The sequence below is a fragment of the Taudactylus pleione genome, unplaced genomic scaffold (genome assembly GCF_031769625.1).
Source record: "Taudactylus pleione unplaced genomic scaffold, aTauple2 ptg000497l, whole genome shotgun sequence".
NCBI classification, from domain to species: domain Eukaryota; kingdom Metazoa; phylum Chordata; class Amphibia; order Anura; family Myobatrachidae; genus Taudactylus; species Taudactylus pleione.
The window spans coordinates 906,561-919,528 of NW_028284899.1; the positions used below are offsets into that span (position 1 = coordinate 906,561).

General features: G+C 32.5%; 10 non-coding genes across 10 annotated transcripts; all 10 read right to left on the reverse strand.

The window, feature by feature from the left end:
• Window positions 1-1,089: 1,089 nt before the first annotated feature.
• Window positions 1,090-1,160, reverse strand: TRNAG-CCC (transfer RNA glycine (anticodon CCC)). Its single transcript has one exon. It is a non-coding gene; the product is annotated as a tRNA-Gly (tRNA).
• Window positions 1,161-1,610: 450 nt separating this feature from the next.
• Window positions 1,611-1,681, reverse strand: TRNAG-CCC (transfer RNA glycine (anticodon CCC)). The gene has a single exon. It is a non-coding gene; the product is annotated as a tRNA-Gly (tRNA).
• Window positions 1,682-2,646: 965 nt separating this feature from the next.
• Window positions 2,647-2,717, reverse strand: TRNAG-CCC (transfer RNA glycine (anticodon CCC)). The gene has a single exon. It is a non-coding gene; the product is annotated as a tRNA-Gly (tRNA).
• A 1,486-nt stretch (window positions 2,718-4,203) lies between these two features.
• On the reverse strand, window positions 4,204-4,274 carry TRNAG-CCC (transfer RNA glycine (anticodon CCC)). Its single transcript has one exon. It is a non-coding gene; the product is annotated as a tRNA-Gly (tRNA).
• Window positions 4,275-6,282: 2,008 nt separating this feature from the next.
• Window positions 6,283-6,353, reverse strand: TRNAG-CCC (transfer RNA glycine (anticodon CCC)). The gene has a single exon. It is a non-coding gene; the product is annotated as a tRNA-Gly (tRNA).
• A 450-nt stretch (window positions 6,354-6,803) lies between these two features.
• Window positions 6,804-6,874, reverse strand: TRNAG-CCC (transfer RNA glycine (anticodon CCC)). Its single transcript has one exon. It is a non-coding gene; the product is annotated as a tRNA-Gly (tRNA).
• Window positions 6,875-7,839: 965 nt separating this feature from the next.
• Window positions 7,840-7,910, reverse strand: TRNAG-CCC (transfer RNA glycine (anticodon CCC)). Its single transcript has one exon. It is a non-coding gene; the product is annotated as a tRNA-Gly (tRNA).
• Window positions 7,911-9,396: 1,486 nt separating this feature from the next.
• TRNAG-CCC (transfer RNA glycine (anticodon CCC)) lies at window positions 9,397-9,467 on the reverse strand. The gene has a single exon. It is a non-coding gene; the product is annotated as a tRNA-Gly (tRNA).
• A 1,493-nt stretch (window positions 9,468-10,960) lies between these two features.
• TRNAG-CCC (transfer RNA glycine (anticodon CCC)) lies at window positions 10,961-11,031 on the reverse strand. The gene has a single exon. It is a non-coding gene; the product is annotated as a tRNA-Gly (tRNA).
• A 965-nt stretch (window positions 11,032-11,996) lies between these two features.
• TRNAG-CCC (transfer RNA glycine (anticodon CCC)) lies at window positions 11,997-12,067 on the reverse strand. The gene has a single exon. It is a non-coding gene; the product is annotated as a tRNA-Gly (tRNA).
• Between the last annotated feature and the right edge of the window lie 901 nt (window positions 12,068-12,968).

Here is a 12,968-nt window from a genome sequence, read left to right on the forward strand (position 1 = left end):
TTCAATATATATTAATTTGAAAAATGTCATAGGATTCAAAAAACACATTTTCATGCGCTCGCCGGGACTCTAACCTAGGTCACAAGAATGGGAATCTTGCATGATACCCCTACACTACTAGCGCTCTTTAGAAACTTTTAATTCACATAACAAATGACTAACAATCAATTGATAATCTTTAGTCAAAAATGTGCAATTTGGCTATGATTTTCAAGTGAAATTGTACTATTTGCACTGTTGTATAGATTTCCCAAGATAAGAAGTACATACATTTTCTCCATGGATGTATTTTTAGTTCAAGGAAGATTGTGCTAAAGAGTTAGTGGAGCAAATATAAATAATTCGGAAATGTTATTGCCTTTACAATAGCAGCTTTGGGACTTTAGTGTTTGTGCCAGTAGCACAATTTTTTTACCTGTGGAGAGGAAGTGTTACTTCTATGCTTTTTAAGAATTTGGTGAATAGAGACATCTTGGATGCTAATCTCTGAGAAATGCAATATTGCAGTGTTTTTAGTGAGATTCAATATATATTAATTTGAAACATTTCATAGGATTCAAAAGACACATTATGCACTAGCCGGGTCTCAAACCAAGGTCGCACGAATGATAATCTTGCATGATACCCCTACACTAGCACATTCTTAAAGAACTACATTCACATAAAATAATTCTTACAATCAATTGTTAATCTCTAGTGAAAATTGTGCAATGTGACGGTGTTTTTCAAGTGAAGTTGTACTATCTCCACTGCCTTATAAGTTTCCCACAATAAGAAATACATATATTTACTCTTTGGATGTATTTTTTTTCAAGGAAAGATTTGATAATGACATTGTGGAGCAGATGTCAAAAATTAAGAATTATAATTGACTTCACAATTAAAGCTTTAACTCGTTAGTGTTTGTATCACTAGTACATTTTTTTTACCTGTGGAGAGAAAATGTTACCTCTATGCTTTTTAAAAATTTTGTGAATTGATACATTTTCAAGGACTATCTCTGAGAAAAGCAATAAAGCTATGTTTTTTATACAGATTAATGATATATTAATTTAACAGATTTTATAGAATTCAAAAGACACACTTTCATGCGCTAGCCGGGACTCGAACCCGGGTCGCAAGAATGGGAATCTTGCATGATACCCCTACACTACTAGCGCTTTTTAGCTACCTATAATTCACACAACAAATGACTAACAATCAATTGATGATCTTTAGTCAAAAATGTTCAATTTGGCTATGATTTTCAAGTGAAATTGTACTATTTGCACTGTTGTATAGATTTCCCAAGATAAGAAATACATATCTTTGCTCCATGGATGTATTTTTAGTTCAAAGAAGATTGTGCTAAAGAGTTTGTGGAACAAATATAAATAATTCGGAAATGTAATTGCCTTTACAATAGCTGCTTTGGGTCTTTAGTGTTTGTGTCAGTAGCACATTTTTTTTACCTGTGGAGAGGAAATGTTACTATTATGCTTTTTAAGAATTTGGTGAATAGAGACATCTTGGAGGCTCATCTTTGAGAAATGCAATATTGTAATGTTTTTAGTGAGATTCAATATATATTAATTTGAAAAATGTCTTAGGATTCAAAAGACACATTTTCATGCGCTAGCCGGGACTCGAACCCGGGCCGCAAGAATGGGAATCTTGCATGATACCCCTACTCTACTAGCGCTCTTTAGAAACCTTTAATTCACACAACAAATGATTAACACTCAATTGATAATCTTTAGTCAAAAATGTGCAATTTGGCTATGATTTTCAAGTGAAATTGTTCTATTTGCACTGTAGTATAGATTTCCCAAGATAAGAAGTACATACATTTGCTCCATGGATGTATTTTTAGTTCAAGGAAGATTGTGCTAAAGAGTTTTTGGAGCAAATATAAATAATTCGGAAATGTAATTGCCTTTACAATAGCAGCTTTGGGACTTTAGTGTTTGTGTCAGTAGCACAATTTTTTTACCTGTGGAGAGGAAGTGTTACTTCTATGCTTTTTAAGAATTTGGTGAATAGAGACATCTTGGATGCTAATCTCTGAGAAATGCAATATTGCAGTGTTTTTAGTGAGATTCAATATATATTAATTTGAAACATTTCATAGGATTCAAAAGACACATTATGCACTAGCCAGGTCTCAAACCAAGGTCGCACGAATGATAATCTTGCATGATACCCCTACACTAGCACATTCTTAAAGAACTACATTCACATAAAAGAAGTCTTACAATCAATTGTTAATCTCTAGTGAAAATTGTGCAATGTGACTGTGTTTTTCAAGTGAAGTTGTGCTATCTCCACTGCCTTATAAGTTTCCCACAATAAGAAATACATATATTTAATCTTTGGATGCATTTTTTTTCAAGGAAAGATTTGATAATGACATTGTGGAGCAGATGTAAAAAATTAAGAAATATAATTGACTTCACAATTAAAGCTTTAACTCTTTAGTGTTTGTATCACTGGTACATTTTTTTTACCTGTGGAGAGAAAATGTTACCTCTATGCTTTTTAAGAATTTTGTGAATTGAGACATCTTCAAGGACTATCTCTGAGAAAAGCAATAAAGCTATGTTTTTTATACAGATTAATTATATATTAATTTAACAGATTTTATAGAATTGAAAAGACACACTTTTATGCGCTAGCTGGGACTCGAACCCCGGTCACAAGAATGGGAATCTTGCATGATACCCCTACACTACTAGCGCTTTTTAGCTACCTATAATTCACACAACAAATGACTAACAATCAATTGATGATCTTTAGTCAAAAATGTTCAATTTGGCTATGATTTTCAAGTGAAATTGTACTATTTGCACTGTTGTATAGATTTCCCAAGATAAGAAATACATATCTTTGCTCCATGGATGTATTTTTAGTTCAAGGAAGATTGTGCTAAAGAGTTTTTGGAACAAATGTAGTTAATTCGGAAATGTAATTGCCTTTACAATTGCAGCTTTGGGTCTTTAGTGTTTGTGTCCGTAGCACTTTTTTTTTACCTGTGGAGAGGAAATGTTACTATTATGCTTTTTAAGAATTTGGTGAATAGAGACATCTTGGAGGCTCATCTTTGAGAAATGCAATATTGTAATGTTTTTAGTGAGATTCAATATATATTAATTTGAAAAATGTCATAGGATTCAAAAAACACATTTTCATGCGCTAGCCAGGACTCTAACCCGGGTCACAAGAATGGGAATCTTGCATGATACCCCTACACTACTAGCGCTCTTTAGAAACTTTTAATTCACATAACAAATGACTAACAATCAATTGATAATCTTTAGTCAAAAATGTGCAATTTGGCTATGATTTTCAAGTGAAATTGTACTATTTGCACTGTTGTATAGATTTCCCAAGATAAGAAGTACATACATTTTCTCCATGGATGTATTTTTAGTTCAAGGAAGATTGTGCTAAAGAGTTTGTGGAGCAAATATAAATAATTTGGAAATGTTATTGCCATTACAATAGCAGCTTTGGGACTTTAGTGTTTCTGCCAGTAGCATAATTTTTTTACCTGTGGAGAGGAAGTGTTACTTCTATGCTTTTTAAGAATTTGGTGAATAGAAACATCTTGGATGCTAATCTCTGAGAAATGCAATATTGCAGTGTTTTTAGTGAGATTCAATATATATTAATTTGAAACATTTCATAGGATTCAAAAGACACATTATGCACTAGCCAGGTCTCAAACCAAGGTCGCACGAATGATAATCTTGCATGATACCCCTACACTAGCACATTCTTAAAGAACTACATTCACATAAAAGAAGTCTTACAATCAATTGTTAATCTCTAGTGAAAATTGTGCAATGTGACGGTGTTTTTCAAGTGAAGTTGTACTATCTCCACTGCCTTATAAGTTTCCCACAATAAGAAATACATATATTTACTCTTTGGATGTATTTTTTTTCAAGGAAAGATTTGATAATGACATTGTGGAGCAGATGTCAAAAATTAAGAATTATAATTGACTTCACAATTAAAGCTTTAACTCTTTAGTGTTTGTATCACTAGTACATTTTTTTTACCTGTGGAGAGAAAATGTTACCTCTATGCTTTTTAAAAATTTTGTGAATTGATACATTTTCAAGGACTATCTCTGAGAAAAGCAATAAAGCTATGTTTTTTATACAGATTATTTATATATTAATTTAACAGATTTTATAGAATTCAAAAGACACATTTTCATGCGCTAGCCGGGACTCGAACCCGGGTCGCAAGAATGGGAATCTTGCATGATACCCCTACACTACTAGCGCTTTTTAGCTACCTATAATTCACACAACAAATGACTAACAATCAATTGATGATCTTTAGTCAAAAATGTTCAATTTGGCTATGATTTTCAAGTGAAATTGTACTATTTGCACTGTTGTATAGATTTCCCAAGATAAGAAATACATATCTTTGCTCCATGGATGTATTTTTAGTTCAAGGAAGATTGTGCTAAAGAGTTTGTGGAACAAATATAAATAATTCGGAAATGTAATTGCATTTACAATAGCAGCTTTGGGTCTTTAGTGTTTGTGTCAGTAGCACATTTTTTTTACCTGTGGAGAGGAAATGTTACTATTATGCTTTTTAAGAATTTGGTGAATAGAGACATCTTGGAGGCTCATCTTTGAGAAATGCAATATTGTAATGTTTTTAGTGAGATTCAATATATATTAATTTGAAAAATGTCATAGGATTCAAAAAACACATTTTCATGCGCTAGCCGGGACTCGAACCCGGGTCGGAAGAATGGGAATCTTGCATGATACCTGTACACTACTAGTGCTCTTTAGAAACCTTTAATTCACACAACAAATGACTAACAATCAATTGATAATCTTTAGTCAAAAATGTGCAATTTGGCTATGATTTTCAAGTGAAATTGTTCTATTTGCACTGTAGTATAGATTTCCCAAGATAAGAAGTACATACATTTGCTCCATGGATGTATTTTTAGTTCAAGGAAGATTGTGCTAAAGAGTTTTTGGAACAAATGTAGTTAATTCGGAAATGTAATTGCCTTTACAATAGCAGCTTTGGGTCTTTAGTGTTTGTGTCCGTAGCACTTTTTTTTTTACCTGTGGAGAGGAAATGTTACTATTATGCTTTTTAAGAATTTGGTGAATAGAGACATCTTGGAGGCTCATCTTTGAGAAATACAATATTGTAATGTTTTTAGTGAGATTCAATATATATTAATTTGAAAAATGTCATAGGATTCAAAAAACACATTTTCATGCGCTCGCCGGGACTCTAACCTAGGTCACAAGAATGGGAATCTTGCATGATACCCCTACACTACTAGCGCTCTTTAGAAACTTTTAATTCACATAACAAATGACTAACAATCAATTGATAATCTTTAGTCAAAAATGTGCAATTTGGCTATGATTTTCAAGTGAAATTGTACTATTTGCACTGTTGTATAGATTTCCCAAGATAAGAAGTACATACATTTTCTCCATGGATGTATTTTTAGTTCAAGGAAGATTGTGCTAAAGAGTTAGTGGAGCAAATATAAATAATTCGGAAATGTTATTGCCTTTACAATAGCAGCTTTGGGACTTTAGTGTTTGTGCCAGTAGCACAATTTTTTTACCTGTGGAGAGGAAGTGTTACTTCTATGCTTTTTAAGAATTTGGTGAATAGAGACATCTTGGATGCTAATCTCTGAGAAATGCAATATTGCAGTGTTTTTAGTGAGATTCAATATATATTAATTTGAAACATTTCATAGGATTCAAAAGACACATTATGCACTAGCCAGGTCTCAAACCAAGGTCGCACGAATGATAATCTTGCATGATACCCCTACACTAGCACATTCTTAAAGAACTACATTCACATAAAAGAAGTCTTACAATCAATTGTTAATCTCTAGTGAAAATTGTGCAATGTGATGGTGTTTTTCAAGTGAAGTTGTACTATCTCCACTGCCTTATAAGTTTCCCACAATAAGAAATACATATATTTAATCTTTGGATGCATTTTTTTTCAAGGAAAGATTTGATAATGACATTGTGGAGCAGATGTAAAAAATTAAGAAATATAATTGACTTCACAATTAAAGCTTTAACTCGTTAGTGTTTGTATCACTAGTACATTTTTTTTACCTGTGGAGAGAAAATGTTACCTCTATGCTTTTTAAAAATTTTGTGAATTGATACATTTTCAAGGACTATCTCTGAGAAAAGCAATAAAGCTATGTTTTTTATACAGATTAATGATATATTAATTTAACAGATTTTATAGAATTCAAAAGACACACTTTCATGCGCTAGCCGGGACTCGAACCCGGGTCGCAAGAATGGGAATCTTGCATGATACCCCTACACTACTAGCGCTTTTTAGCTACCTATAATTCACACAACAAATGACTAACAATCAATTGATGATCTTTAGTCAAAAATGTTCAATTTGGCTATGATTTTCAAGTGAAATTGTACTATTTGCACTGTTGTATAGATTTCCCAAGATAAGAAATACATATCTTTGCTCCATGGATGTATTTTTAGTTCAAAGAAGATTGTGCTAAAGAGTTTGTGGAACAAATATAAATAATTCGGAAATGTAATTGCCTTTACAATAGCTGCTTTGGGTCTTTAGTGTTTGTGTCAGTAGCACATTTTTTTTACCTGTGGAGAGGAAATGTTACTATTATGCTTTTTAAGAATTTGGTGAATAGAGACATCTTGGAGGCTCATCTTTGAGAAATGCAATATTGTAATGTTTTTAGTGAGATTCAATATATATTAATTTGAAAAATGTCTTAGGATTCAAAAGACACATTTTCATGCGCTAGCCGGGACTCGAACCCGGGCCGCAAGAATGGGAATCTTGCATGATACCCCTACTCTACTAGCGCTCTTTAGAAACTTTTAATTCACACAACAAATGATTAACACTCAATTGATAATCTTTAGTCAAAAATGTGCAATTTGGCTATGATTTTCAAGTGAAATTGTTCTATTTGCACTGTAGTATAGATTTCCCAAGATAAGAAGTACATACATTTGCTCCATGGATGTATTTTTAGTTCAAGGAAGATTGTGCTAAAGAGTTTTTGGAGCAAATATAAATAATTCGGAAATGTAATTGCCTTTACAATAGCAGCTTTGGGACTTTAGTGTTTGTGTCAGTAGCACAATTTTTTTACCTGTGGAGAGGAAGTGTTACTTCTATGCTTTTTAAGAATTTGGTGAATAGAGACATCTTGGATGCTAATCTCTGAGAAATGCAATATTGCAGTGTTTTTAGTGAGATTCAATATATATTAATTTGAAACATTTCATAGGATTCAAAAGACACATTATGCACTAGCCAGGTCTCAAGCCAAGGTCGCACGAATGATAATCTTGCATGATACCCCTACACTAGCACATTCTTAAAGAACTACATTCACATAAAAGAAGTCTTACAATCAATTGTTAATCTCTAGTGAAAATTGTGCAATGTGACTGTGTTTTTCAAGTGAAGTTGTACTATCTCCACTGCCTTATAAGTTTCCCACAATAAGAAATACATATATTTAATCTTTGGATGCATTTTTTTTCAAGGAAAGATTTGATAATGACATTGTGGAGCAGATGTAAAAAATTAAGAAATATAATTGACTTCACAATTAAAGCTTTAACTCTTTAGTGTTTGTATCACTGGTACATTTTTTTTACCTGTGGAGAGAAAATGTTACCTCTATGCTTTTTAAGAATTTTGTGAATTGAGACATCTTCAAGGACTATCTCTGAGAAAAGCAATAAAGCTATGTTTTTTATACAGATTAATTATATATTAATTTAACAGATTTTATAGAATTGAAAAGACACACTTTTATGCGCTAGCTGGGACTCGAACCCCGGTCACAAGAATGGGAATCTTGCATGATACCCCTACACTACTAGCGCTTTTTAGCTACCTATAATTCACACAACAAATGACTAACAATCAATTGATGATCTTTAGTCAAAAATGTTCAATTTGGCTATGATTTTCAAGTGAAATTGTACTATTTGCACTGTTGTATAGATTTCCCAAGATAAGAAATACATATCTTTGCTCCATGGATGTATTTTTAGTTCAAGGAAGATTGTGCTAAAGAGTTTTTGGAACAAATGTAGTTAATTCGGAAATGTAATTGCCTTTACAATTGCAGCTTTGGGTCTTTAGTGTTTGTGTCCGTAGCACTTTTTTTTTACCTGTGGAGAGGAAATGTTACTATTATGCTTTTTAAGAATTTGGTGAATAGAGACATCTTGGAGGCTCATCTTTGAGAAATGCAATATTGTAATGTTTTTAGTGAGATTCAATATATATTAATTTGAAAAATGTCATAGGATTCAAAAAACACATTTTCCTGCGCTAGCCAGGACTCTAACCCGGGTCACAAGAATGGGAATCTTGCATGATACCCCTACACTACTAGCGCTCTTTAGAAACTTTTAATTCACATAACAAATGACTAACAATCAATTGATAATCTTTAGTCAAAAATGTGCAATTTGGCTATGATTTTCAAGTGAAATTGTACTATTTGCACTGTTGTATAGATTTCCCAAGATAAGAAGTACATACATTTTCTCCATGGATGTATTTTTAGTTCAAGGAAGATTGTGCTAAAGAGTTTGTGGAGCAAATATAAATAATTTGGAAATGTTATTGCCATTACAATAGCAGCTTTGGGACTTTAGTGTTTGTGCCAGTAGCATAATTTTTTTACCTGTGGAGAGGAAGTGTTACTTCTATGCTTTTTAAGAATTTGGTGAATAGAAACATCTTGGATGCTAATCTCTGAGAAATGCAATATTGCAGTGTTTTTAGTGAGATTCAATATATATTAATTTGAAACATTTCATAGGATTCAAAAGACACATTATGCACTAGCCAGGTCTCAAACCAAGGTCGCACGAATGATAATCTTGCATGATACCCCTACACTAGCACATTCTTAAAGAACTACATTCACATAAAAGAAGTCTTACAATCAATTGTTAATCTCTAGTGAAAATTGTGCAATGTGACGGTGTTTTTCAAGTGAAGTTGTACTATCTCCACTGCCTTATAAGTTTCCCACAATAAGAAATACATATATTTACTCTTTGGATGTATTTTTTTTCAAGGAAAGATTTGATAATGACATTGTGGAGCAGATGTCAAAAATTAAGAATTATAATTGACTTCACAATTAAAGCTTTAACTCTTTAGTGTTTGTATCACTAGTACATTTTTTTTACCTGTGGAGAGAAAATGTTACCTCTATGCTTTTTAAAAATTTTGTGAATTGATACATTTTCAAGGACTATCTCTGAGAAAAGCAATAAAGCTATGTTTTTTATACAGATTATTTATATATTAATTTAACAGATTTTATAGAATTCAAAAGACACATTTTCATGCGCTAGCCGGGACTCGAACCCGGGTCGCAAGAATGGGAATCTTGCATGATACCCCTACACTACTAGCGCTTTTTAGCTACCTATAATTCACACAACAAATGACTAACAATCAATTGATGATCTTTAGTCAAAAATGTTCAATTTGGCTATGATTTTCAAGTGAAATTGTACTATTTGCACTGTTGTATAGATTTCCCAAGATAAGAAATACATATCTTTGCTCCATGGATGTATTTTTAGTTCAAGGAAGATTGTGCTAAAGAGTTTGTGGAACAAATATAAATAATTCGGAAATGTAATTGCATTTACAATAGCAGCTTTGGGTCTTTAGTGTTTGTGTCAGTAGCACATTTTTTTTACCTGTGGAGAGGAAATGTTACTATTATGCTTTTTAAGAATTTGGTGAATAGAGACATCTTGGAGGCTCATCTTTGAGAAATGCAATATTGTAATGTTTTTAGTGAGATTCAATATATATTAATTTGAAAAATGTCATAGGATTCAAAAAACACATTTTCATGCGCTAGCCGGGACTCGAACCCGGGTCGGAAGAATGGGAATCTTGCATGATACCCGTACACTACTAGTGCTCTTTAGAAACCTTTAATTCACACAACAAATGACTAACAATCAATTGATAATCTTTAGTCAAAAATGTGCAATTTGGCTATGATTTTCAAGTGAAATTGTTCTATTTGCACTGTAGTATAGATTTCCCAAGATAAGAAGTACATACATTTGCTCCATGGATGTATTTTTAGTTCAAGGAAGATTGTGCTAAAGAGTTTTTGGAACAAATGTAGTTAATTCGGAAATGTAATTGCCTTTACAATAGCAGCTTTGGGTCTTTAGTGTTTGTGTCCGTAGCACTTTTTTTTTTACCTGTGGAGAGGAAATGTTACTATTATGCTTTTTAAGAATTTGGTGAATAGAGACATCTTGGAGGCTCATCTTTGAGAAATGCAATATTGTAATGTTTTTAGTGAGATTCAATATATATTAATTTGAAAAATGTCATAGGATTCAAAAAACACATTTTCATGCGCTCGCCGGGACTCTAACCTAGGTCACAAGAATGGGAATCTTGCATGATACCCCTACACTACTAGCGCTCTTTAGAAACTTTTAATTCACATAACAAATGACTAACAATCAATTGATAATCTTTAGTCAAAAATGTGCAATTTGGCTATGATTTTCAAGTGAAATTGTACTATTTGCACTGTTGTATAGATTTCCCAAGATAAGAAGTACATACATTTTCTCCATGGATGTATTTTTAGTTCAAAGAAGATTGTGCTAAAGAGTTTGTGGAACAAATATAAATAATTTGGAAATGTAATTGCCTTTACAATAGCTGCTTTGGGTCTTTAGTGTTTGTGTCAGTAGCACATTTTTTTTACCTGTGGAGAGGAAATGTTACTATTATGCTTTTTAAGAATTTGGTGAATAGAGACATCTTGGATGCTAATCTCTGAGAAATGCAATATTGCAGTGTTTTTAGTGAGATTCAATATATATTAATTTGAAAAATGTCTTAGGATTCAAAAGACACATTTTCATGCGCTAGCCGGGACTCGAACCCGGGCCGCAAGAATGGGAATCTTGCATGATACCCCTACTCTACTAGCGCTCTTTAGAAACCTTTAATTCACACAACAAATGACTAACACTCAATTGATAATCTTTAGTCAAAAATGTGCAATTTGGCTATGATTTTCAAGTGAAATTGTTCTATTTGCACTGTAGTATAGATTTCCCAAGATAAGAAGTACATACATTTGCTCCATGGATGTATTTTTAGTTCAAGGAAGATTGTGCTAAAGAGTTTTTGGAGCAAATATAAATAATTCGGAAATGTAATTGCCTTTACAATAGCAGCTTTGGGACTTTAGTGTTTGTGTCAGTAGCACAATTTTTTTACCTGTGGAGAGGAAGTGTTACTTCTATGCTTTTTAAGAATTTGGTGAATAGAGACATCTTGGATGCTAATCTCTGAGAAATGCAATATTGCAGTGTTTTTAGTGAGATTCAATATATATTAATTTGAAACATTTCATAGGATTCAAAAGACACATTATGCACTAGCCAGGTCTCAAACCAAGGTCGCACGAATGATAATCTTGCATGATACCCCTACACTAGCACATTCTTAAAGAACTACATTCACATAAAAGAAGTCTTACAATCAATTGTTAATCTCTAGTGAAAATTGTGCAATGTGACTGTGTTTTTCAAGTGAAGTTGTACTATCTCCACTGCCTTATAAGTTTCCCACAATAAGAAATACATATATTTAATCTTTGGATGCATTTTTTTTCAAGGAAAGATTTGATAATGACATTGTGGAGCAGATGTAAAAAATTAAGAAATATAATTGACTTCACAATTAAAGCTTTAACTCTTTAGTGTTTGTATCACTGGTACATTTTTTTTACCTGTGGAGAGAAAATGTTACCTCTATGCTTTTTAAGAATTTTGTGAATTGAGACATCTTCAAGGACTATCTCTGAGAAAAGCAATAAAGCTATGTTTTTTATACAGATTAATTATATATTAATTTAACAGATTTTATAGAATTGAAAAGACACACTTTTATGCGCTAGCTGGGACTCGAACCCCGGTCACAAGAATGGGAATCTTGCATGATACCCCTACACTACTAGCGCTTTTTAGCTACCTATAATTCACACAACAAATGACTAACAATCAATTGATGATCTTTAGTCAAAAATGTTCAATTTGGCTATGATTTTCAAGTGAAATTGTACTATTTGCACTGTTGTATAGATTTCCCAAGATAAGAAATACATATCTTTGCTCCATGGATGTATTTTTAGTTCAAGGAAGATTGTGCTAAAGAGTTTTTGGAACAAATGTAGTTAATTCGGAAATGTAATTGCCTTTACAATTGCAGCTTTGGGTCTTTAGTGTTTGTGTCCGTAGCACTTTTTTTTTACCTGTGGAGAGGAAATGTTACTATTATGCTTTTTAAGAATTTGGTGAATAGAGACATCTTGGAGGCTCATCTTTGAGAAATGCAATATTGTAATGTTTTTAGTGAGATTCAATATATATTAATTTGAAAAATGTCATAGGATTTAAAAAAACACATTTTCATGCGCTAGCCAGGACTCTAACCCGGGTCACAAGAATGGGAATCTTGCATGATACCCCTACACTACTAGCGCTCTTTAGAAACTTTTAATTCACATAACAAATGACTAACAATCAATTGATAATCTTTAGTCAAAAATGTGCAATTTGGCTATGATTTTCAAGTGAAATTGTACTATTTGCACTGTTGTATAGATTTCCCAAGATAAGAAGTACATACATTTTCTCCATGGATGTATTTTTAGTTCAAGGAAGATTGTGCTAAAGAGTTTGTGGAGCAAATATAAATAATTTGGAAATGTTATTGCCATTACAATAGCAGCTTTGGGACTTTAGTGTTTGTGCCAGTAGCATAATTTTTTTACCTGTGGAGAGGAAGTGTTACTTCTATGCTTTTTAAGAATTTGGTGAATAGAAACATCTTGGATGCTAATCTCTGAGAAATGCAATATT